The sequence below is a fragment of the Sciurus carolinensis genome, chromosome 12 (genome assembly GCF_902686445.1).
Source record: "Sciurus carolinensis chromosome 12, mSciCar1.2, whole genome shotgun sequence".
In the NCBI taxonomy this organism is placed as follows: domain Eukaryota; kingdom Metazoa; phylum Chordata; class Mammalia; order Rodentia; family Sciuridae; genus Sciurus; species Sciurus carolinensis.
Genome location: NC_062224.1, coordinates 48302948 through 48330600, shown reverse-complemented (window position 1 = coordinate 48330600; position 27653 = coordinate 48302948). Strand labels below are relative to the sequence as shown.

Here is a 27653-nt window from a genome sequence, read left to right as displayed (position 1 = left end):
TTCATAGTTCATTCTGCTTTCAATTTTTATTTAGTTTACCCTTAAAATCTAAGGCTCCAAGAAAGTAGATAGTATTCATCTTTGTATCTGCCCAGAACCCACACTATGTCTTTCGAATAGTAAGAATCCAATAAAACTTGATGAAATCATTCAGCCAAAATGTTTATAGTACAGATTTAAAAGGTACTGTCAAATCTGAAAATGTTGGCACTAAAGAACAACAAATTCTGCTGCAGTTGTCACCTTCGAGCTGATGTCTCCAATTTTCTGTCCCTATACCAGACCCCCAAGACAACCAAGTGTAATCTTCACTTAATGTACACAAACCTCAAACTCAACACATTTAAAAATGATTGTATCTTTTAGCTACCTTCCACAGCTGTCCACCCAGCACGCCCTCTGTGAACAACACGGTCATCCACCCAGACATCCGTGTCAGAAATCCTATAGTGCTGGTTGAGTCTTACCTCTCCCTTACCTCTTACATCCATTCCATGATCATGTCCTGTCATCCATCTTCCTGATGTTTTAAAATTAGTCTTCTTTCTTACATCTGCATTACCGCCGACATGGTAGTCCAAGCCACCACTCTCTTAATGTCTGAACAACTTCTTAACGAATCTCACACCACTGATCTACTATTATCTGCCCCTAACACCCAGGTCATAGAGAAATATTTAAAAGTAATGATTAAATTACAAAGTGTGTACATGCACAAGCATAAGTGTGTGCACACGTGTGTGCATTCATGCAGAAACCTTATATATCTTACATATCACTGTATTTTTTGGAGTACACACAGCACATAGTTCACAATAAACAAATATGAATGCCCATTTGTTTGTCAAACTTTCCTGATCACACTATCATGTCCTTTTCACCCCAAGCATGAACATTACCAAGTAAGAAGCTTTACTGAGTTATTATTAAATAAACCTTAGCCGTGATTAGGCTACAGAAGTAATCCAAAATAGAGAGCCAGCCCAGACGGTACTTGTAATCGAGATGAAGAAAGAGCTTCTACATGCAGAGCAGTAAACTAACAAGAAGGTACTGCATTAAGACAAATAAAAGGATATATCACTGTAAGTTAGCGTTGCAAGAAGCAAACAAATGAAAGGCGATGTGTGTAAGTTGGATTGTTAAAGGATGAGTAGAATATAAACACAAAGGAAGTCACTAGGAGGCAGGGATGTAGGTCAGTGGTAGAAACCTGCTCAGCCTGTGCAAGGCCCTGCATTCAATGCCTGGCACCCAAAATAAAAATAAAACAGGAGGACATAACAAATGTTAACCTATGAAAGTACCCAATCCTGGGGCATGCATGTTTACAGAAGCACATATCACACATGTACAGGTTTGACTTGAAGGGAGGGGAGTAAAAGACCAAAGAGACTGATCTGATTACAAAACAGGTTTGCTTTTTAAATGTTAAGGCTGCATACTTCAAGAGCAGCAAACATGAAGAACAATGAAATGTGGGTAACTCCACTGTGCCAGTTTCAGAAGTTGAGGTACAGTCTCTGATTTAAGCCCACTACAACCATATAACTACCTACCATTATTACTACCTTATTTCACACAGTAGAAATTGAGTTTAAGAAACATTTACAATTCCAAGGTCATTCAGCTGGTAAGTGGTAGAATCTGAGTTTGAATATACCAACTTCAGAGCCCTTACAAATCCAGAAGAAGACCTTTGTGACAATAGAGGGCTGTGAGTAATGTTTTAAAACTCAATAACGGGGAACAGGGTAATTTGCAGGCTGCACATTCAGCAAAGCATCAGCAGAGGTCGCCTGGTCCAGAGGCGAACATAATTAGACCAGGAAGATGGCAATGAGATTAGAAGAGATTAGTGCAAGAGAGACATGAAGGGGAAAACGCAAGTCTGAAAATAGAAAACTCAAAGAGTCATTAGGATTAAACTTTAAGTTTCATGAAAAGCATAGGGGTCCCATAAATGGCAATTGGGTCAACTAAAAAGTGGACATGCTGTTCCAATTTAGGAGTTCTGAATGAAGTAAATATGAGATAATTCACATGAAAATACCTCAAGGCAACAGGAGCAATGAGACCTAATTAGAAGAACAGGGATAAACTAATATTACAGATATTAGTATATTTCTCAAACTAACTCCATTGGGCCAGTTAAAACTAATGCTTTAATACTGAAAACAAACAACTGTTACCAAAAGAAAGAAAAAACTTATAACACTCCCCCCCCCCCACAATAACAAGTTCCCAAAGTGGCCCTAGCAACAGCACTTCTGCATATGTTAAATGAGTCAAAAATTCCCTGCCACCTACTCAAGTCCCTTGCAAACCATCCCATACCCATTATGAAACCAATATGGTGCAGCATATTCTGGACCACAAAATATTGAGACTGTCCACTAATATAAGAAAAGTTCAACCAAATGTTAGACTTCAACTTACTGGTAACACCAATTTTTAAATTTCTAATCAATATGTGTGCAAAGGTGTGCAAACAAATAAGGATTTTTACTAAATATTAAGGAAACAACAATGGATTTATACTAGCAACCAGGTACATAAGGAAGATATTGCACACCATAAAAAAACTAGAATTGAAAATGTCATCTGGTCTTTATATCAACATGACTAGATATTATCAAAGTAGACAAAATGAAAATGCAAAAAGCATGCAGTGTGTCATTTATGTTAATGAACACTTAACACAGTACATGTCCTCAAATTAAGGAAACACGGGAAGATGATAATCAAAGGATACAAAGTCTCAATTAAATACAGAACTAAGTAAGATTTTTTAAAAGATGTTGCACAACAATGTTAAATACATCTGATTACTTCAGTTTCACTGGAGGATGGACCTCAAATGTTCTCATCACCGAAGATGTCAATGTTTGAGATGCTGGATGAATTGGTTGGCTTGATTTTATCATTCCACACTGTATTCAAAAATCATCACATTACCTTGTATAGCTATAATTTGTCAACATACAATTTTTAAATAAAACCCATATATATAGTAAAAGTACATTTAGAAAAAGATGAAAAGATATACACAAATTCCTATTAGAAACTGCTTCTGGGGAGAGAGGGAAATTGAACTGGGAAGAGAAACAAAGTATATTTCAACTTTATCTATGATGTTTCATTTCTTTCATTAAATAAAAATCTGAAACAAATACACCAAAATGTTAACAACTGTTAATAGTAGGAGCACATCATCTGACATTTATATGGCCATTCTGTATTTCTGAAATTTTAACAAAATGAAAAGAAAAGGGGATTGAATGCAATTTCTCTCACATATGAAAATACCGTGTGAAACTAATCTGACATATCCTGCCTGAATAACTCCAGGGTGAACAAGGTAAAGCTCATTTCTTCCCCAAGGCAGCCAATTTCTATTTTGGACTCCTAACATTTCTCTTGAAATAGAATTGTATAATGAGCATATCTAAATTCTTGTTTGAGTTCCCAAAGTGAATCGATGGGGTGGGTTTTAACTATAGACAAGTCTCCAGTGGCAGCAACCAGGAAGGGCACCTGCCTCAAGTGTCTCCTAAAGGAGCTAAGAGGAAGATTCTAGAGGAAAGAAGCCATCAAAGATAATCTTCTAAGCTCAGTGTCTTCCATCTCATCCCCAATCTTGTCCTAATGCCTTTGTCCCTTATTCCTTTCTTCAAAAGTCAGCCACCTGCAGAAATCTCTACCAGATAGTGGCTCCTTTTTCCTTTAAAAGATAAACCTCTCAATAAGTCTTCTGTGCGAGTCATTTGCTCACTCTAGAAATGTACAGCATGCTCTTTAAGAAATCTAGTCACTCAATAATTATTTATACCAGATGGACACCAGGGATGTAAGAAAAGGGGAAAAACAACTACCCTCAAAGATGCCTCTGTTCATTTTTTCCTCCTCTCAATTTCTTAGTCTTAAGACATTCCCATCATTAGATCCAAAAAAATTCACATCTAAACTGTGGCTACATGATTCCTGAAATTACGAGGACTGGCACAAGCCCCAGTAAGGAGAACTGGAAATGTGTGACGGGGGAATGAAGAGGGCACCAGCTTAGGTGGTCTGTGCTTTTCTAATGTGCCCAAACCATAGCAGGTAAACTTGACTACCAAGTACCTCCAGGACGATGGGGAATTAAAGAGAACAAGGGGAGCACATGTTCGTTCATCTTGTATTCTATTTTTTTTTTAAACCAGTCAGGTTGATTCAGTTCAGCAAGTGTCAACACCCCTACAGCTAAGAGGACAAAAATAAACACCAAGGGAACATTATTATTTTACACCTACTCTATATGCATCTTCTTTATATTTTATATTTTTCCTTTTTTCTAGGAACAATAAGATATAAGGTAGTAATGTAGTGATGATGGAGTTTAAATTTCAAGAAACAGAATTCCCTTCATCAGGGCTGAGGCAACAGGACACTGGTATAATTTCTAGTTCTCTTGAATTCATATTAGCAATAGTGTAATGAAGTTCCTCAGGCTCTAGACTCCCAAGGGCACAACAGGGCCTAGCCTGGAGGAGGGTATGACTGCCAAGGTCCTGATCAACTCAGACCTGGGAAAAAATCAGACCAGTTGAAGGTGACATGTGATCTCTACAGAACAGGGCAAAACAGTCTCATGAGAGACGAATGAGCATGTGGTCAGTGAAGTGATCCAGAGTGCCAATTTAGACAAGGGAAAGAGAACGCATGACTTGGAACACATTCCCAAGTCTGACTAGAGTGGAGGCTATGAGAAAGAGAGTCATGGAAAATAACCATACAGAGGTCCAATATGACAGGCTTTGAAGGTCAGACAGCAATTTGTCAGTGTGACAGACCCAAAGAATCAAGGACCATTTCTAAAAAGGAAGACTGATGCACAGAGTGAAGCGGAATCATGAAGGTCAGCAAGCAGCCTAGAAAAGTGACGAGGAGTATCTAAGATGGTGGCAGCAGCAGACGTGAAGGAAAGGAAGAGACAGCAACATGCAGGCAGTGACCAGACAGCAGAGGTTTAAAAAAAAACAGCTTTTTACTTAAACACTAATGCTATTAATGAATAATGAATAGCAACTCTTATTAACTGACCCTTGGTTTCTACTATGCCTCATAGGTGTTTTCTAATTTAATTACGACAACCACCATTTGTGATAGGTATGCTCATCAGTCTGTTTCAGAAAAGAAAACTGAGGCTAAGCAAGATGAAATTACTCACTGGTACGGTTTAAATCCACAATGTCCCCCAAAGGCCCATGTTCATCCTCAGCTTGGCAACAAATGGGTCATAATGAAAATTTTAAAAGGTGGGGCCTAGTCCCCAAGGGGAGGGGGAGGTCATCAGGAACATGCCGGTGAAGGGGACATAGGACCCCATGCCTTCCTCTTATTCTTCCTGATTCCCAGACCTGAGGTGAACTGCTTAGGATTATCAGTACTGGCACATGCCCCGTAAGAAGAACTGGAAATGTGAGACAGGGGCTCTGCCACATGCTCACACGAGGAGGTGCTGCCTTACACAGGCATAAAAAAGCAACAGTGTCGACCAATCATGTACGAGAATCTCCAAAACTGTAAGCTAAAATAATCCTTTTCTGTCTATAAATTGATTTTCTCCTATCTGTTGTAGTAACGAAAAACTGGCTAACACACTTGCCTAACTCCATAAGACCAGCAGTGACCAAGAGCTGGAATTAGATTAATCCTAAATGAGTTGCTTTACAGTTCATACTCTTCAACTTTTGAGAATATGGCCTTAAGGTTTTTCAGGTGGGTGAGCAGGGCCTGGACATGGATTAAACAAAGAAGAGAGTTGTGGGAACAGACTTTCCAGGACAATAGTGATTATACGCAGTCATTGTTAAGAAGAATAGCAACTCTTCCTTCTTGCAATGAGGCTTTTGGCCTGGAGGAAGCAAAGTTTTGATCAAGAACCTACTGTTGATGAACAGCAGGAAGTGTACATATAGTTCCTGTGAGGTCCACTGGAAGTGTGTTGTAATCCCTGGCCTATCACAGGCAGCTGCATGCCTCATTGGAAACCAACGGGCCAAAGAAAGGTATATATATACACCACAGTATGTTGAGTTGGTGGCAGCCAATGTGACCATCCACCTTCCAGGGTGTTCTGTACCCTTGGTTAATCAATTAGGGACCTGAGTCTAATCTACAGTGCATGTGGGGACAACCTCTTCTACCAATTCATAAACTACCTAAAAATGCAATAGTTAGTTTAAGAGGGATAAGCATTTCGGATGAAACCTGCCAACTCTGAGACATTCAAATATCCTTGAAATATCCACTGAACTGCAAATTTCGGAGAACAAATCACCAGGTGCATTTGTTGAACTGGAGCTCACTGAAACCACAGCTTACTTTAGTCATTTATAAGGAAATGATAACTAAAACCAAAACCATGGATAAAGGTTTAATGGAAGCAGAAATTGAAAAGTGGGTCAAGAACTGAGGATATTCCCAGAATTAAGGAACAGGAACATGAAGAAAACCAGGAGGAAGCTAAGATAGTCATCAAATCTATTCCTTTATGCTGCCCAAATCTCCATCAAATTCACTCCCAGTCCAACACCCCTTATGCCTCAGTTCAACCCCTCACTATTGTCCATCTGTGCTTATGGAGACCTCCTTCCAATCTGACCCCACTATACCAACAGAGTGAATTATCTGCATTTCCCATTTGACCATGATCAACCTTGTATAGACTATGCCACAAAATGAAACATACTGTATGGTTCAGGGGAAGTCACAGAAATAACACATCTTTCCACACAACAGGAAGCCATTTTTAACCTATTAGATCAAACATAAAATTTCAGAATAATTTCATGCTAGCAGCCAGCTACTGTTTGATGTACCCCCAGCCTTCTCCTGGGCAAATTTCTGTCATTAAGTTGTGCACTCTGGTGAAAAAAATTTTAGAGTACTGGCCAAAGTAGGTGAGATGTGTGTTTGTCCAGATGGAGGCAAGGAACCAAGGAAGGAAAGATTAAGATGGATAAACTAGAGGAAAATTTCAACAGGAATTCAAATCATGTAGTTCTCCCACACACCGATCTCTCAGGTGCTGGAGAATGAGGAACCTGGTTTAACTCCTGGCTTTACTACTATCTGGTTATAGGGCTCAAGGATAAACTGTTTCATTTCTTCATGACTCAGGTTTTCATTTTTTTAAAATAAAATGATAATACTCACACTGCTGCTGTGAGATTTGCATAAATATCTAGGGTGGGACTGGGATCAATAAATAATACCTATTATCTATGAATTCCAAACTTGTCCCAATCTGTTAAAGCACTCCATAATTTTTGTTAAGTTCAAACTTACTGGACAGCAAAATGTCTATTTCAATAAGCAGTCTTGCCATATGGTTCACAGTCTGACCGGAGGGATACTTTAAGGCTCCTATGCAAAAATAAGAGTAGATTTAACTACTCAGTTTTAGATCCATCTGGAGATTAGAGGTGTGGAGAACAACAGAAGTCACATCAAAATCACTGTAGGGATCATTTATAAAGTATAAGGCACTGAACTGAAAACAATTTAACAGATCCTGGTGAATTGATAGCAAGCACATCAATAACTAAAGTGGTTTGTATATTATGAAATATTCAGGAGAGGAAGAGGACAGGAAAAACCAGTGCCACCAAATCTCCTCCTTCTGCTGATCATGGACAGCAGGAAACAGGTTCCCAGGAGGGGTTTGCAAACATTCACAAACACTCAGTAGAGTCTTTCCCTGGCTAGGTTGTAAGTGGTGTGTATGCAGCAATCATGCAAATTATGAGAAGGAATTCAGGGAGGGAGGAGCAGCTGGAAACAGGTCTGACCTGCAGAAGGACCTGTTTCAAGCCCCAGTGAGCACAGGCAGGAAAGCAGAATGAAAGTGTGACTTCCCTTTCCTTTTCTCTCACACTGATTAGGATAGGAGCCCTTGAGTTGAACCTGATTTGCCCTCCCAAATAATGTTTCACCTACTACTACTACTACTACTTTTTTTCCAAAGCAAACTTTATTTTGCTGTCCATCATCCATCTCTCACCATGTTAAATTTTTTTAAAATTGTTTTTAGTTGTAGATGGACACCTTTATTTTATTTATTCATTTTTTTATGTGGTGCTGAAAATTGAACCCAGTGCCTCACACATATTAGGCAAATTCTCTCCCACTGAGCCACAACCCCAGCCCTGTGTTAAATTTTAAAAAGAGGAAAATGCTGTAAATATAACTTTTGATTGTTCATCATTATACCCATGGAATGCCAAATTCAATGTTAATTTAATGTAATAATAATAATAATAATAATAATAAAGGTCAACCTTTCACCTATGTGATTATACTATAAGCATCTTAGAGGCAAAATTGTGTTATACATTCTCAAATCTGAGAATACAACACAAGACACATAACAGGATAATCACATGCAATACATATATTTTCCTAAAGATAAGAAACATCTTGTTTTAATTTTTTTTACGTTCCCATTTAACAGTTCCAAGATGTGTCTACATTTTTTAATTCAAAATGAATTAAGCTACTTTCAGAATATAACAAGACTTTTCCATTAGAAGTGCTGGGGCTTAGAAAACAATATCCCAAAGTGTGGCGCTCTGGTTTGTGGAATACTTTGAATTTAAAAAAATGGGAAGGTCTTAGAAACTGCCTCGAAGTCCAAGTCTCTCTACCCTGCCCTTGTTTCTCCCTCAAGTGCAAGGAAGGCTCCCTGAATTCCCCATCTGACTGAAAGAAGCTCTTCCAGAAGAATCACATTGTTTTAGACCTCATTCCTAAAATTGCATTAATCAGGGAAGATTAACTCACAGGAAGAAGACAGAAGAACGTCAACACACCTGGACAGACCGTCACAAGCTACTGTCTATTCTCCAGATTCATTCAGCTTCCAAACAGAATCATTCATAAACTACTGTCCATTCTTTGGACCCATTCAATTTCCCTAAAATCTTTTATTCCCCTAAGATTTGTCTACAGTTCCCCCCCCCCCCCCCCCGCACTTTTTCCTCTCCCCTAAGAGGGGGATAGTTAAGCCTCAACCATCTGGCCCTTCTTTGAGTTTCCTACTTTGGAAGGCTCTTGTGTTTGTGCACAATAATAAATTTGTACACCCTTTTTCTCTTGTCAGTTCATTTCAGCAAACCTACAGAGAGCAGAGCAAAAGTTTTTCCCAGGCCCAGCAATAGTTTCATTTAGATTTACCTACCCTCCCAAAAAAAAAAAAAAAAAAAAAAAAAAAAAAAAAAAATCACTGCATTTTAGCTTGGTATTTCGAAGAAAAACAATACAGAAGCAAATTTAACTTACTCATACTGAACAGATTTGTTCTATAATCTAATGGATAAACTTAAAATGTTGAGATATGATTAAAAAAAAAAAAGAACCACACTTTAACCTGCCTTTCTATAACTATATCTCAGAGATAATGGGGGGGGGGGTTTCTCTTTTTAAAAATACCCTAACAAAAATGTGGGAATAAAATATCAATCAACCTTTTCCAAACCTCTGAGAATATAATGGATCTAATATAATCTAATATAATCTATAATGATTATAGACTTCATGAATACCAGAGAGAGAGAGAGAGAACAATAGACAACCAACATTACCTACCTCCATTTACAAGCATAGGTCACCTTTGTAGCAGTTTTGCCAAAAAATAGAAACTGAATCAAATTAAGATCTGATAACTACTTACAGGAAACAGAACAAGTTAAGCCATCATTAACTACAGGTGGCAACCTGTTCTTCTGTTTTATATTTAATTATGATGTTATGAAACAAAGACTTTTTGATAAACAAACAGAACTTCTCTATGAAATCTCTGGATCTTAAAAAATGAGAAAAGTTGATCCAGTGCCCACATGTCCATGGATGTATTTATTGTGCTAAAATAGCACAATTAACAACTTAATACAGGTCAGGAGTTGCTACACTCAGACACATTTTCTTTCCTAGTGATAATAAACTTCCTTTCACTTGGAAAAATAGAGTCCAACTGAGCCACAAAGTAGCAGATTCTGCTTCTTCTAACCAGACAGAGTTAGGAATGAATGGAGAAGGTAGATCCAGTTCAGCAACCCCAGAGGAGACAAATCAATAAGAAACACCAGCCCTCAACTGAACTGACAAAAGATGCTATGATCCAACTCTGTAGGTCCTTGAGAACCTTTTAGGATGTCCATAAAATCAAAACTATTTTTATAATAATGCTGAGATTGGGGGCATAGCTCAGTGGTGGAGCAGATGAAGACAACAGAATAACGCTAAGAGGTTATATGCAATGTTTGCTATACTGACAGTTGTACTGATGACAACAAAAACAAGTATGTAAAACTGCCGACACCTTAGCATAAATCACACCAGTGACACCAAATGTGTGGGTAGTCAGTACCACTTTGAACTCCCAGGGGGAAAAAATGTTTCAGATAAGAATATCCCTGATGAAACAGTGAAGATTAACAATGGTGTGAAATCTCAATTCTTGAATACATGGGCTTTTGTAAGGTTCTGTGCAATGAAATGGGAAATACTGCACACTGGGATTTATACTGCACACTGAACAATGATGGTTGTCTCAAGGAAAAGCACTTGTGGTAACTGATCAGGAAGCTGAACCAGCAGCATTTTCCCCATATCATTTTTATGGGAAATAACTGCAAGATAAACTATGGCAGTCATTTTGTCAAAAATGAATGAAGTAAGCCTCTTCCTCCAAGGAAAATTATTAACATATTTGTTGCCGATGATAAAATCTGAACTTTCAACTGCATACCAGAGTTTTGGAAAAATCATATCTGTCACCAAGAATGTGACTGCTTTCCCAATATTTACATAGTTAACAATAAGGTACTAAGTACTTAAAAATTGGTTGAGCAGGGCAAGGTGCCACACATCTGTAATCCCAGTGGCTGGAGCTGAGGCAGGAGGATCACAAGTTCAAAGCCAGCCTCAGCTACCTAGCAAGGTCCTAAGCAACTTAAGAGACCCCATCCCCAAAACAATGGGGATGTGGCTCAGTGGTTAAGCGCCCCTCAGTTCACTCCCTGGTACGGAAAAAAAAAAAAATGGTTGCGAGGACAGATCTCAAGTTACATGTTTTTTCTGATACCAAAAATGGGGAGAAGGTGATAGACATATTTATGAATATAAACATTTGTCAAGGGTTGGGGTTGTGGATCAGTGGCAGAGCACTTGCCTCACATGTGTGAGGCACTGGGTTCAAGTCTCAGCACCACATATAAAGAAATGAATAAAATAAAGTCTGTCAACATCTAAAAAGTTTTTTTATAAAACTCATCTGTCAAATTCATCAAACTGAATACATTAACTACGTGCAGTTTTTATTATACCAACTGTATCTCAATAAAACTGAGGGGGGTACTCTTCTGATGGAACCAGATTTTAACAAATGTGTTTTTTTTTTAATGGCATCGTAAAATGTGCTAACATTTGGGGAATAAATCATAGTTTCCAAATCATCCAGGGGTAAAGAGATTCAAAGTGCAAGCAAAACCAATCAATTTAAATGTAACATAGTGAGAAGAGTTTACTGATACTGCTTCAGATTCCAAACTGCAATTAAACTTTAAGAAACAATTATTAGAATTTTGCAAATGACATTTGCAAATGTAATATAATTATTAAGAGACTATAATTAAGAAAATATTCATACTTACCTGAAACAACTATTAAAATACTCCTCCCTTTTCCAACTGCAGGTTTGTCTGAGAATGAATTTCCTTCATATACTGCAACCAAATAGTGATAGATTGAATGCAGAGGCAAACATGAGAATATCTCCTTGTACTAAGTCAGACATTAAAAAAGGAGCTACAAAAATATGATGAATGACACTCTTCTCACTAAATTCTCTTCACAAAGTTTATTTTTCATAGACATGTTATTTATGTGAATGTGCAATGGGGTTTTTATTTTTAATTATTTAATAAACACCCTAAAATTTCCTGTTTAAATTTCTAATATGGTAAATACTGACCGATATTTTTTAACGATCCTTGAGATAGATCCTACTTTTAAAAGCATGAAGTGGAACCACAAGTTTGAAACCTGGGGTTCCAAGGTAATAAAGCCAAGGTCAAGGATGTGCTTGTTCAAATGAGCTTATTTTCACTTTGTTTTTTGTTTTCCTATACTTGGGATTGAATCCATGGCCTAGCACATGTTAGGTAAGCACTCTATCTCTGAGGTCCATCATAGTCCTTGTTTTTATTTTTATTCTGAGATAAGGTCTCCCTAAATTGCCTAGACTGGTCTCAAATTTGTGATCCTTCTGCCTCAGCCTCTCTAGTAGTTGGGATTATAGGCATGCACCACCATGCAGAGCTCAGACTCCATTTCTTCTTTGAAAGGAACACTACAAGTTGAGAGTCCAGCAGGAGTCCATTGACAGACCAAGAACATTCATCATCAGCCACAGCCATCACCGAGAAAGGGTCTTCGGAGCAAATTTTTTATTAAGCCACAAATGGGAGGTTAGGAGACCTGGGGGGGGGGGGGGTTGGGCAGCACTTACTCCCTCTTAGTTCAAGTGCCTCCGTCCATTCTGGTGGATTAAGAAAGCCAGAAGTAAACTGTTCCCTGTGTTCTTTTTTCTCTAGCTAACTCAAAAAAATACTTAAGAGTTACAGCAAAATTGATCTCTTGCCTTTTATACCAGGCTGGTAAACTCCTCAGGACCAGGTTTAAAAAAAAAGGCACTTAAGCCTCAAGGGTTGAAGTATGGCAGCCTCAATTTTCAAACATTTTTCCCAGCGTTTAATGAGATGTATGGACAAGATCTTCCAATCAGGAACACAGAATGTAAGATGAGTAATTATTGCAGAGGCTTTGCAAATAGCCAGCTGCTGCAAGGTTCAGAGCAGATGAGTGACGTGACCCAACTAAGTCTACCTCCAATGTTGTGTGGAGAAAAGGTTTTAGGGGCAAGGGCAACTTAATTATTTAATGCTGCCCAGTAAGGCGAAACCATTTCTAAGGCTACTATTGACAGATAAGATACATGAAGTGTCCCATGGAGCAATAAAAAAAGTCTGCCTGGGATTATGTCCTATATTCTGTAAATGGCCCCACTGAAAAATTCTATAGTCTTTTTCCTTTTCCTTTTTATTAGGGAATATTCAAGCACATACTAGAGTGGAGAGAAGAGTATAATAGAATGAGTCTCAATATACCATCATTCATCTTCAACACATGGTCAATTTTATTTCAATTTCTATAACTCCTCCACCTTCCCACCCCAGATTATTATGCAGTTGTTTTTAATCACTGTATTTGTAGTATTTATATGCTATTATAAAATTTTAGGAAAACAAAAACAGCAAAGAAGTAACTCACCTATAATCTTAATTCCCACTACCATTGTTATTTGAACTGTTTTTATTTGAATATGGACATGAATGGTACATGGACAATTTACAGAATTTTTCATGACCATAAGTTTATTCCCTATTACTAAATTAGAATGACTCTGATTAGAGGATTTTGTAATCTCTTGCCTGCTTTATACTAACAATTCCCATAAACAAGAATAATAAATGCCTATATTGTGTATTTAGGTTATTTCTAAATTTTTTAAGTAGTAAAATTGTAATGAACTGTATATATAAACATTACATACCTCTAATTAACATATACCAACAAATGTTAGACCTGTTTGATGTAGATAAAACAGACTCTCAGGTAAATCCAATGTAGGAACTGATAAAAGAACTAATACTTCGAAGACCAGGAAACCTAGCTCCTTTGGACTGAATGACTTAGCAAGAATCATTAACTAGGGACTCAGATTAGCCATGAAAACAATAAAACCTAGTTCATTCCAATTGGGAATTCTTGCCTAAAGCAAAACATTAGCCAAATATATGATATTTGGAGAAATACTTAAGACCTATTAACAAATCAACCTCAGGGAACTTAAACTGCAAAAATACTTAGGATCTACAAAATTAAGTCACCATCTATTAAGAACGTATTAGGTATCGAGTCTAAAAAATTTAAAAAGTAATGTGTCTGTGTAAGTATCTGATAATCTGAGAAGACATAATTACCAAAAAATGTTATAAGCACTTTCCTAGAAAAGAGGATGCAGGAGAGACTCATCTCTCTATATCGATATACATATAAAAAAATTGTAGCAGTAAAAATAAAAACAAAACCACTGTGGAATTAGAACAGGAACAAATTAATCAGAACAGTGCAGGGCACCTAAAAATAGATTTAGGTGGGGGTGACTGAGTAGGTGGGTGTGAGGTGCATGCTCCTGGATCTACAGTAGAGGTAGCATCCCAGGCCAGTCCTCTAAATCGTTTAGTAAATGAGATTGGGAGAATAGCTTTCCATAAAATAAATAAATAAAAATGTAGAAACAAACCTTTATCAACCAGGAATGGAAAAATATTTTCTAAACAAGACCCAGAAGGTGAGAAAATGGATGGATCATAACAAAATTAAAGATTCCGTTTAAAACAGGATTTCAAAGAAAAAACTGACAGGTATAAAACAGATTTTTTTTTCCCAGTGCTAGAGACTGAAATAGAGATATATGCATTATTTAAAATCCAGTAAAAAATTATTCTACAATACAAACACTCTAAAAAAAAAAAAAAAAAAAAAAAAAAAAAAAACCTATAAATTAGGGCATAGAGGCAGAGAAAGGAAAAGATAGGAAAACCTAATATGAAAGAAGACAAAGCTATAAAATGCCCAAACACAGAAAGGGAAACTCACACAGTTAGTAAACATTCAACAGGATACTCAGCTGTCTAGTAACCAAAGAATCATAAATGAGAACAATAACATATTACTTTGGGCCTAGATTTCTCCACCTGTTGCAACAGATCGGAAAAAAAAAAAAATACAAAGTCAGAAAATAAGTAGTGCCAGCAAAAATGTGGGCAACAACAGCTGGTGAGAGTGTAAACCACACAGCTATCCTAGATAATAAACTAGCAGCACTTCATGAAACCGGGCATATGCTTGAAAGAGAGTCTTTACAGGGATAAGAGACACATGAATGGGGATGGGTGAAGAAGGGGAAATACAATAAATGAAATAGAAACAAATCAGAATGCATCCTGTAAAAATATGTAAAAATTTTAAAAACTAAAAATAATAAATGAAATGGAGACTCTGCATGGACCAAAAATGATAGTGAGCCATGAACTGAGCACCTGATTTGGGAAAAGATGTAAGGAGTGGTCTCCATGCCATACATTCCTTCATTGAGCCAATAGATATGAAGTCACCATATACCAAACATTATGCCCTGTTTTGGGGTCCCAGTAGAAAACATCATGTCCTTGCCCTCAGAGAGTTTACATTCTGATGAAGGAAACAATAAAAATTTTAAGTATGGTAACTGCCAAACAGGAAATAAAGCAAATGACTGAGCCAGAATAATGGAGAAAGGGGTTCTACTTTTTGGTAGATCATCAAAAAAGGGGAAGGACACTAAGAGAACTGCAGAAAGAAAGGCACCCAGCAAATGGGGAAGAGAGCGCCAAGAAATACCTTCAAGGTCAAAGTCACCAGAGTACTACAGGTGAGGCTGTGTTCTGAAGATGACTTTCAGATACTTTCAGTAATTGAATAACCTTGAGAAATGCTATTACATAAAGTGTGGACTACAAGAACTATTGTTAGAGTCCAACACATTTTCAAAACCAAAGAATTCAATGGTGGGGATGGGAGGCAGCAACCAGAAATATGCATATCTACATGTGTAAACAAATGTTTCTAAAAATTTATTAGGATCCACAATCATAAATAGTAATTGAGTGCTAATTATTTTCTCAGTATAATGCCAGGAAATGAGGATAAATATAAAATTTCTGTCTTTAAGGATCTTCCTTCAATTTCCTAAGATTCAGGATTCTCCTTATTTCAAACACTGATTTTTATTCTTAAAAGTCAACATTTATTACATGTTTTGCAAACTGTTCTGTTTCTATACCCATAAGTTCATTTAATATTAACAACATAATACTATATTATTTTCACCTTAGAAATGAAAAGGAGAAGTTCAGAAAATTGCCTGAAGTCAAAGATCTAGTAAGTGACTGGACAGAAATTCAACTCATCTTTCAAACTTCAAAACCTATGCCAGCAATTACACCGTTCTATTCCATCTAGAATCTATTCGATGATTTTCAAAGTGTGGTCCCTGAACCAACAGCATCACCATTACGCTGGAACTAATCAGAAATGCAATGAGCCCAGACCTACTAAATCAGATACTCCAGGATAGAGGGCAGCAACCTACATTTTACTAAGCCCTCCAGGTGATTTGAAAGCAAGCTAAACTTTGAGAATCACTTGTCTATATTTTTTTATGCTGGTTTAATGTTAAAGGTGAAATGACTACCATTTTGAAAACTCCAAAATTTAGAGGTTTTTTTTTCTATTTTAAATGAATAAAAATCAAAACCATGTTAATTCATTTCCTCACCGTCCAGAGGACATACACTCTTTCCCAAAACTGGCAAAATACCTAATCTGTACCCTGATTATGCCACATTAAAAAAGTACAGTGGACCCTCTGAATCCATAGGTTCCAAATCCAGGAAATCAACCAAGTGTGGGTCAAAAATACTAAGGAAAAAAAATTGTGTCTATACTGAACATACAGACTTTTTCTTATTACTCTCTAAACAATACAGTATAACAACTATTTAAAAAGCATTTACAATGTACTAGACATGATAAAGTAATCTAGAGATGATTTTATGAGAGGACATGTGTAGGTTATATGCAAATCCTGTGCCATTTTATATAAGGAACTTGAACATCCATCCTCAGATCTGTAGCCACAAGGGGGTCCTGAAACCAGATCCCTGAGGGATACCAAGGAATGAATGTATAACTCTAATGGTCCATACCAGGAACTGAGCGGAATGCAAAATAGGCAAGGAGCACAGAAGTCCACAAGAACTCCAAAAAAATCAGAGGCCATAATAGGAAGAAAAAATATATTTTGAATTTGGGCAGTAGAAGTTTGATAAATCTTGAGCAATAACTCCATAATCCTTTTTATCCTGGGCTCAACTCCAAATTTTTACAACATCAGTTCAACAAACTTTCAATTGCCAAAAAAAGAAATTACAGCCTTCAGAAATATTTGATTCTCAAGATTCAAATTACTTAAGTACACAGATAGAACTCTTTCCATGAGAATTTTTTAATAATGAGTAAAGCCAGTCAACACCTAATTACACAGCAGCCACTAACATGATCCCTGCCCTTTATTACACCTGCCCCTAACAACATCCTCCCTGACCCTTCTCTTTTCAAAGTTATATCAAGACCAAGAAGACTCTTTATCCCCAACCCATGTCCTCAATTTGAGCAATGGAAGAGAGTGAGAAATAAGTATATTCAAGCACCCAAGATAATTTGGGAACTTATCATAAGGTAAATAACTCTCTGAAGCTATTCACTTGTATACTTCATTCATTAATTTTATAAAGTTCAGGATTCTATTTATTTCAAAAACTGAAAGCATCAACTGGAAGACTAAAGAGTACCTAGCCCAAGTCTAAACCACAAGCGAGCTATAAATCTGACTTTAAATGCTCACTGACATGATTAAGTTTCTTTAAAGACAAAGAGAACCCTGGGAAGCCTACACCAGGACAACTTTGAACTGCCTGGTCACTCACAAGGACCCACCTTCCCAAGCCCACACTCATCCAAGGGTTAGCAGCACTGCCAAAGAACTATCTTACCAGAAAGGATGAACCCTATTTATTTCCTTCCTTCCAAATCACCATCACTCCCCTGAGAACAAGATGTGGTTCCAAGACAAGTTATCATTGCTCTCTTTCCCATCCACAGCACAGTGGAACTGAAATAAACACACCAGCCACCTAAAGACCTTCTCATTTAAATTCCTATCTTGCATTTTAAAAGCCCAGTGATTCCTTCAAAGTATCTTGCAAAATGCAGTCATCCCAGGTTCTCCAAGAACTTTAACCATTCCTGTACCTAAAATAAGTATTGCTTTTATCAAAGCAACAGTTGTGTTTTCTCATCTTCTTTCTGTAACCATCCATAAGAAGCAACCTGATCAGTAACAAGCCCAACTAATAGTACCTACCAGAGTGAAAAGAATACTCACTCCCCTCTTCCTTACGTAAAGCCAGCAAATATTCTCCTAAAAGAACAAAGCTTTATTGAGTATTCAAGAAAAAAAAACATTTCACATGCCTACAAAAAATTTTCTTTTACTTAAGCAGCTGTTTATAGTGAATAATCTTATTACACACACCATTCACCACTTCTTTTAAAGAATTAGAAATCTAAAGAAAAGAAAAGCACAAGGCTTTGCTCAAATAACTCAGTACAAAATTATATAAGATTTCAACAAAACACAAAGCATTTTGTAAAAAGTTCAAGTATACATAAATAAGGACCAATAAATCTACATTCTGGTCTGGGTCCCTGACCACAAGAACAACCAAAATGCTTTAGAGTAGAGGTTATTTATGAAATTACTAGCAATTTCCTTCCCTTTAAATTAAGCTACCCTATCCATCCAAATAACATTATTTAATAAAATTTAAGTCATTCATTGCTACAATAGAAACAGCTGCAGAACATTTTTGTCATTGAAATGTTTATAATAATAAATTTAAAATCGGCTTGAAATCACCAATAAGCAGCATTCAGTGCACCATCTAGTGGAAGTCATGTAATGTAAATGTAATGTAATTAATTTTTTTTTTTAAAGAAAAAAATCACAGAAACCTAGAAAACCATATAGGTTGGAAGGAGAAACTCAGCTATGAATTCAGGCAAATACTTTACAAACAGCTAAAATCTCTTTCCAATTTCCCACACTGCAGGAGGTCTGGGCTCCTCAAAAGAAAGGACTCATCCTTACAAATTAACAGATGATGAAAGGTTTCCTTATGGAAATTTTTGCTTCAGTGCTAGAAACTAAGTTAACAGGAGAGTAAAAGTTAAATAAAGGTACTAAAGCAAAAATAAATAAATTAGTGCAGGGCAAACTGACAAGCCTTGTGTCTTGAATATTACACAAAAAAAGTTATGTCAAAATAGACCTGTAACATACATTAGCCACAAAGGATTACTTTATGATTCAAAGAGTCCCATTCATTAATTCATAAAACATTTCCACATTGCCCTGCAAAATACACTTAACAAACTTTACAACTCTCTAGAGTTCCTTAAGCCTTGACATCAACAGCGGTTACTCCCAACTACCCAGCAAAACCTGCTCCATGCTGACCTTCAACTTTCTTGCATGAGTTATTCTAATTAAGAAATTTTCATTACATTTTCAACCTTTCTATAAATCTAAAGATTTCCCTAAAGTCATAATCAAAAATACATCACACTTCATTTGGATTTGCCTTTATGCAAATTATTTCAAGTCAATTCTGAAATAATTGTCCTGAAATCACTGCTAAGTTAGAGAAGAAAACATAAACAAGGTTCCATATATGGAAAGCCCCCCAAATTTTAAAATAGAGATTCTCATAGCACTACCAGTTTTTATTTTTGTTTTGCCTGTGTGGAAAATTATCTTTGGGCAAAATTCAAACTATATTAGCAACTTTGAAGGAAAAAGAAAAATGAAAAAGAAAGCTAATAAACAATTTCTTTTACTTGGAAATAACCATCTTGGTATTTGACTCCTGTACATGTGATCAAATCAGTAAGCAGAAGCTGGCTTGATGGAAAAAACCTTATCCAGATCTCGGATTTAAATCTAGGTATAAAATTTTGGGGCTGGAAATGTAGCTCAGTGGCAGAGTGCTTGCTTAGCAAGTGCAGTGCCCTGAAGTTCGATCCACAGTACTGCAAAAATAAACAAAAAAATTAAAAATTTTAAAAAACCTAGAAGTCAAGTGACTAGGGTAGATTCCTGTCACCTCTGCAGCTCTCAGTTTATGTGCCTTAAAAATGGGCATGCTATGCACAGCCTACTTCAGTATTGTGTAGGAGGATGACATACTAAAATCGGCAGAGGATATGAACTTCTCAGACCAATAGATCTAAATGGAAATACTGTTTTGTAAAACCTTAGTGAACCTGGACAGAGAAAATGCTCTTCAAGAGTTATCACTGTGCCATTATTACTAAAGTTCGATGACCTTTATCATTTCATTTGTGAATAAATGGTGTACCAAGCAGAAAAAAAAAAAAAAAAAAGTAACAGCAATCCAAAGTACTGTTTTATAAATACATCAAATCACGCACTGAATTGCCTAGGGCTTGTCTGCAAAGTAGTACCACATGGGTAGCAGGTGCATCCCTTGAAGCCTAAAGTCCAGTGACTGCTTCAGGAGAAGCTTTTTAAAAATTAACTGTTATTTAAAATCATAAAAAGCAAAACAAAACAACAACAATAACAAAAAAAAAACCAAATCACAATTCTACTCCTACTCACCGCAGAGTGACAGCAACAAGGTCCCACCCCCACAATCCTTTCAAACCTGCACAGGCATTTCTTATGAACATTACTCCCCCTCGTTCCTCTCTCACCTTTCCCCACTTCAGTCCAGACAAAGGTTGAGTCACACTGCTGGGTCTACTTGTCATTTAAGGAAAAGCCTCCAAACAAGTTCACGTTAAAGGCTACTTTTAATTCTAAAAATAATAAATGTGTAAATATCGTTAACGTGTGCATCGCACTACCAAGACCCTGTCTCCAGAAAATGTAATCAACCCGACCACAGCAAAGACGCCTTACTAGCGGAAAAACACAACACACACACACACACACACACACACACACACTCACACACCTACCTCTCTTATCCGTTTACTTATCAGTAGATCCTTCTCAGGAGCCTGACTCAACTCTGCAATTCCCCTCCACCTGCACGTCTTCCCGCCCTCCCATCGCCCGCCGCCCCACCCGGGTCCCGCAGGGTCCCCAAAGTCCCGCCCGCGGCGGCCCCCCACACCCCCGCGCCCGGCCCCGCCCCCACCTCCCCGCAAGGTGCCGCCGCCCACGCCGCGGCGGGCTAGGGGCTGAGGCCGCTGGAGGCTCCGGGTGACCACTGCCCCCGCCCGGTCGCCGGCGTCCAGAGCAGCAAGGAAAACAGACCCCGCCGCCAGCACTAAGCAGGGTATTCGGACTGGCGCTGCAGTCCCGGCGCCCCATTACCTGCTCTGGTAGCCGTGGTCCTAGGGAGGCGCGCTGGCTCTTGCCCCTGCAGCCTGGGGCCCGGGGGTAAGTAGGCAGCCACCAGAGCAGCTGCAAAGGACCAACAGGAGCCAGCGGGCTCGGCTCCGGAGCGGTGAACGCAAAACGCACCAACCCAGTGGGAGACCGGCCCCCACCTCCAGCCCGGCGAGTAACCGACCCGGCCCCCTCCCTCGGAGGGGTGGAGACACGGGCGAGGGGCGGGGGGAAGGGCGGGGCCGCACCGCCTGCTGGGCGTGAGCTCCGCGGACGCTTTGTAAGAGGTGCCTGCTAATAGGCTGCGAAAGTAGTGGGAGTCTCAAACTTGAGGACAGCCTTTCCAGAAGCACTGCCTCATTGGTCGGTAAGGGAAAACAAAGCGTAGCCCTGATTGGTGACAGCTCTGTAGCTCCTCCTCTTACCCGCAACCTTCGCAAGCCTAGCGCCGAGCGCCTGGTTCTCTTGCCCTTGGTTCCTCAGTCCCAGGTGGCTGCAGAATGGGGTGTGTTTGAGGAACAAACAGCCTCTCTGAAGAAAACCCCGGATGCCCAGGTTCATTTACCGGATACGAGTTTTCTTATCTCCAGGCAATTCTTTAAGTTTTGTGTGAACTTGATGAATAACAACTATTTTAAACATCACGTGAACTTAGGTCTGTTGGTTTTGCTAAAAAAAAAAAATGCATAAGATTCTGGTGGATATTGTCACATGCGAAGAAAAGACAAACTGTGTTCACCTTTTAGATAATATATGACTTTTTCTTCCTGCTTTTCGTATTTTATAGTGTGTTACTTTCATCATTAGGGGGAAATTTGTAAGAATAGAAAAATGAGTAAAATGTAGAGAAAGGTAAAAATAAACTTTGAGGATAAGCAGGGAACTGATTCATCTACAGCAGAAGAAAGTACAGTAAATACACTTAAAATTCGAGGACCATCAAAAAATATGAACTGGTACAGCCCACTTCAGCTCTTAAAAAACTTTGCAAACATGACAGGCGCCTTCATTTCTTTCCTGGGTAACCACTATTTTTGCAGCACATAACGTAGATTAGCACTACACTGTACACAGCTTTATTATAGAAAAACACCTTCATAGGAAGAATTTGGAATCCAAAGTACAAAAAAGACTACAGAAAGAAATTCAGATACAAACTGGAAAGCTCAGCTAATGAAGGGAGAGAAAAGAATGTGACAGTACTTCACAGTGTGTCAGTCTTTGAAAATTAAAATCTGAGAGAAGGAGGGAATTGAGATAAGGATCACCTGTGACCCATAGTTCAAATAATCTGAGTTCTCAGACCACTTCAGTCAGGCAGGGTGTCATCTTGGTCAATTTAGAAGTGGGTGTAGTATATCTCACCTAAAGACCACTCTAGCACAATTCTCTCTGGCTGCCATATCATTCTTTGTTCTTCTTGTCATTCCCCCGAAGTTCTAAAGCAAGCTGTGTGAAATTAAGCACTTACATCCTCCAAAACTTCATGAAGTATATAACAGTGAAAAAAAAAAAATGGAGATTGACAAAAATCAGACCTAGCAAAGGAAAGGAATGTTAAGGTAAACATAAACTTGAAAAGAAGCAAGGACAAAAAAGCTAATTCAAAGAGCAGGACAATCCTTTTTTCTCTCTTCCTAAGAATAAACTTTGTCTTTGGAGGACAAAGTAACCACATTTCCTAACAAAGGGTTTTGACAGAACCTTTGAAATAAATGGAATCCTAAACAATAGTCTGAAAATACATGTCCTGAAAGTAAGTGCTTGGGGCAAGTAATTTAGTGTTCAGCTCTACTTAATTTTAAATCATCTAAGAAAAAAAGGGGAACTTAGTGTTGCCTAGTATGAGCAGAAAAGGAAGAACACAATCCAAAAATCTTTTCTATGATAATACCTGAAATTCCACCACTAAATTTCTTTAATTGAGATTAAATAATGTGTCTAAGATGATTCTTTTATCCATTGACTCATTAAGCTTATAATCGATATTAATTCTCTAATGCTATACACTCAGAATGTAGCCTTGCACTAGACAGACTTGAAGCTATTCTCATCAGTACAAGAAGATAGATAATGAACTAGTAACAGGTCAACTTGCAGAGTGGTTCAGGGATGAAGAAGAAAATGAAAAAGTGACCAGGAGATAGTTTATTTGGGAAAAGGAATAACTTTCCAGGTATGACACATGCCTGTAGTTCCTGATACTTAGGAGCCTGAGGAAGGTGGATTGCTTGAGCCCAGGAGTTTGAGAACAACTTGAACAAGAAGACCCTGTCTCAAAAATAGTAAATAAATCTACTTTCCCTGCATCACAAACTTGCTTAGCATGGATGGACACAGAATGTTGAAATGCTTTGAGGAGAAATTCTAAGATTTGAGCTGCTACCTAAGTGAGGAAACACCAGGAGAGAGTAAACAGTAAGGGCAAAGGCCCTGAAGAAAACGGATGTAAGGGAGAAAGCTAGTGTGGGCAGACTGGCCTACAAAAGGAGTGGTATTAGTCAGGTCAGAGAGGAAGGAGGGACCCTTGAAGACAGTGATAAGAACTCTGTGTTTTATTACAAGGATTCCTGACAGGTATGACATTACACTTCTAATGTTGAAGTGCAATCATATTTTGTTATTTCTTTTCTTTTTCAAAGTAATGAAAGAAATGGGCATTCATTCATTCAGTCAGTCCATCAGGCACAGGTCTATGAAGAAGTTACTATTTGCCAAGGACAGATTAGGTCTGGGGATATAACAATGAACAGGACACAGAATCTGCATCTTTAGACAAACTATTACTACGCAGATGATGAAGAAATTAAGGGTGCTATAGGCACACAATCTTGAAGAGACCAGCTGTCTCTAGAAATTCTACTTTAGTTGGATCCTAGGCACTCAGTACCCTCCTTGTCTCTTCTAGTTTCAAGTTGCCATTCCCTTTTTAGGTCTTCTACTAATTTTCCATTTCCTGTCTGAAATATGCCTATATAACCTCAGTTTATTTAAAAAGCAAAAGCACTTGCCTGGTTGGTAAATGTCAATAAATAAACCCACTGTTGCCAGCGCAGTGAGATAGGTATGTAGAACACCCAGAACTGGCGGAATGGAGGGAGGCAGGAGGCCAACCTTTGTCTGCCAATATCCTATGAATAAAGAGTCAGTGGGAGGAGAACGATCCCTGCCCTGGGGCAATCCCATAACTTTTCTGATGCTATTACGTATTAAAAATCCTTTGGCCAACTTAAGCCCCAAAATACAATTTCAATTCAGGAATTTAAATCTCAGTGCAAACATTTTGATGAACACTTCAAGCTTCATCCAAAGGTAAGCCTTTCTTCCACTTCCCAACTAGGATCAATGCTGACAGGTCCTGTACTCCTTGAGAGGGGAAAGGACTCCATGTCTTTATCCCATAAGCCCTTCTTCCAATTCATAATGTGAGAAGCAGGAAGAATCCTGGACTAGCATGTTTGTGCTTAACTAGTACTGTTGCCAGGAGGGTTTTCTCTGAGCCTGGCCAAAGGCTAAAGCTTATAGTTTTTCCCTCTTGGGTATTTCTGGGTGTTCTGCACTTGAAACTTGACCTGCACTTGAAACATCTGTCTGCACCTCTCAGAATCTGGGCCATGCAATTTTCCCTGGATACCTCTTCCTCCTTAGTTACTGGTTCCCTGCAGACCTCGTCCTATAGATTCTCCTATTGAAGAGGAGGGAAGGAATGTTCCCCTGGCCTCTCCAGGTGTTCTTCTTGGGCGGGATTTAAACATCTCCTCCAGCCCAGCTCTCTCTAATGAATGGCTCTCATCTGGTCCTCAAAAAACACTCAGACATACTTTACCCCCATCCGCGGATGTGGACCAGCAGCTACACCAGGACAGAGCCATTTTCAGCATTCTTTCTCTTCCATTCTACCCACTCCACCCCACCCCCACTGCCTCAAACCAATCCCTTCAGCCTCTCAACTTGAGATTTTTCAGGTCTATGTCAGTAGCTCCAAATAGTAGAGGACATCAGTCAAGTTGCCCTGGTGGTCCTACTGACACCCACCTGTGGTGAGTTTAAGAACGAGATCTTGCAGAATTTTAAAGGCTGTGAGAGAAAAGAACCAAATTACATTCAGGGAGAAACCAATACGGATATCAGCAGATTTTTCAATCCAGACATTAAAAGCTAGAAGGGCCTGGAATAACATTTTTCAAGCCCTAAAAGAAAATGAATGCCAACCAAGAATCTTATACACAGCAAAACTTACCTTCAGATTTCATGATGAAATAAAATCCTTCCATGATAAACAAAAGCTAAAAGAATATACAAAAAGAAAGCCAGCATTACAGAACATTCTCAGCAAAATATTCCATGAGGAAGAGATGAAAAACAAAGAAGCAAATCAGCAAAGGGAGGAGCTATCCTAAAGGAACTCTCAAATAAAGAGGAACCAAGTTGTGTCAAAAAATAAATAAATAGATAAATAAAATTTTAAATATGAACCAAATGACCAGGAATGAAATCATATCTCAATAATAACCCTGAATGTTAATGGCATGAATTCATCAATCAAAAGACATAGACAGGCAGATTGGATTAAAAAGAAAGATCCAACAATATGTTGCCTGCAAGAGACTCACCTCATAGAAAGAGATACCCATAGACTAAAGGTGAAAGGATGGGGAAAAACATACCATGCACATGGACTCAGCAAAAAAGCTGGAGTATCCATCCTCATTTCAGATAATGTGGACTTCAAGCCAATGTTAGTCAGAAGGGATAAAGAAGGACATTTCATACTGCTTAAGGGAAGCATAAATCAGCAAGATATAACAATCATAAACATCTATGCCCCAAACAATGGCTCATCCATGTATGTCAAACAAAACCTTCTCAATTTTAGGAACCAAACAGACCATAACACAATAATAATAGGTGATTGTAACACGCCTCTCTCACCACTGGACAGATCTTCCAAACAAAAATTGAACAAAGAAACCATAGATCTCAATAACACAATCAATAATTTAAACTTAACAGACATTTATAGAATATACCATCCAACCAAGAGCGAATACACTTTCTTCTCAGCAGCATATGGATCCTTCTCTAAAATAGACCATATATTATGCCACAAAGCTAATGTCAGCAAATACAAGAAGATAGAGGCACTACCTTGTATTCTATCAGATCATAATGGATTGAGGTTAGAAATAAATGAAAGAGTAAAAAACAGAAACTACTCCAACACCTGGAGATTAAACAATATGCTATTATATGATGAATGGATAACAGAAGATATTAGGAAGGAAATTAAAAAATTCTTAGAGGTAAATGAGAACAAAGAAACATCATATCAACATCTCTGGGACACTATGAAAGCAGTACTTAGAGGAAAATTTATTTCATAGAGCGCATTTAATAAAAGAAGTAAAACTCAACAAATCAATGACCTAACACTACAGCTCAAAGCCCTAGAAAAAGAAGAACAGACCAACACCAAAAGTAGTAGAAGACAGGAAATAGTTAAACTTAGAGCTGAAATTAACGAAATTGAAACAAAAGAAACAATACAAAAAATTGACAAAATAAATAGTTGGTTCTTCGAAAAAATAAACAAAATTGATAAACCTTTAGCCACACTAACAAAGAGAAGACGAGAGAAAACCCAAATCACTAAAATTCGGAATGAATAAGGAAATATCACAACAGACACAATTGAAATACAAAACATAATTAGAAGCTATTATGAAAATCTATACTCCAACAAAATAGAAAATTTCGAAGACATCAACAGGTTTCTAGAGACATATGAGTTGCCTAAACTGAACGAGGAGGACATACACAATTTAAATAGACCAATTTCAAGTAATGAAATAGAAGAAGTCATCAAAAGCCTACCAACAAAGAAAAGTCCAGGACCAGATGGGTTCTCAGCCGAGTTCTACAAAACCTTTAAAGAAGAGCTCATTCCAATACTTCTCAAAGTATTCCATAAAATAGAAGAGGAGGGAACTCTCCCAAACTCATTCTATGAAGCCAATATTACCCTAATACCTAAACCAGACAGAGACACATTGAGGAAAGAAAATTTCAGACCAATATCCTTAATGAACATCGATGCAAAAATTCTCAACAAAATTTTAGCAAATCGCAAACAAAAACATATTAAAAAGATAGTGCACCATGATCAAGTGGGTTTCATCCCAGGGATGCAAGGTTGGTTCAACATCAGGAAATCAATAAATGTCATTCACCATCTCAATAGACTTAAAGTCAAGAATCACATGATTATTTCAATAGATGCAGAAAAAGCATTTGATAAAATACAGCACCCCTTCATGCTCAAAACACTAGAAAAAATAGGGATAGTGGGAACATTCTTTAGCATTGTAAAGGCCATCTATGCTAAGCCCATGGCTAATATCATTCTAAATGGTGAAAAACTGAAAGCATTCCCCCTAAAAACTGGAACAAGGCAGGGATG

The 27653-nt window shown here is 38.0% G+C and overlaps 1 protein-coding gene across 4 annotated transcripts in view; it reads right to left on the bottom strand.

The window, feature by feature from the left end:
* Positions 1 to 21376, bottom strand: part of Mpp7 (MAGUK p55 scaffold protein 7) — a 222879-nt gene extending 201503 nt beyond the window's left edge. For all 4 annotated transcript variants that reach the window (XM_047520687.1, XM_047520689.1, XM_047520690.1 and 1 more), the window contains exon 1: positions 21179 to 21376. The gene's annotated coding sequence lies outside the window, so the exon portion shown is untranslated. The remainder of the gene's footprint in view (positions 1 to 21178) is intronic.
* Between the last annotated feature and the right edge of the window lie 6277 nt (positions 21377 to 27653).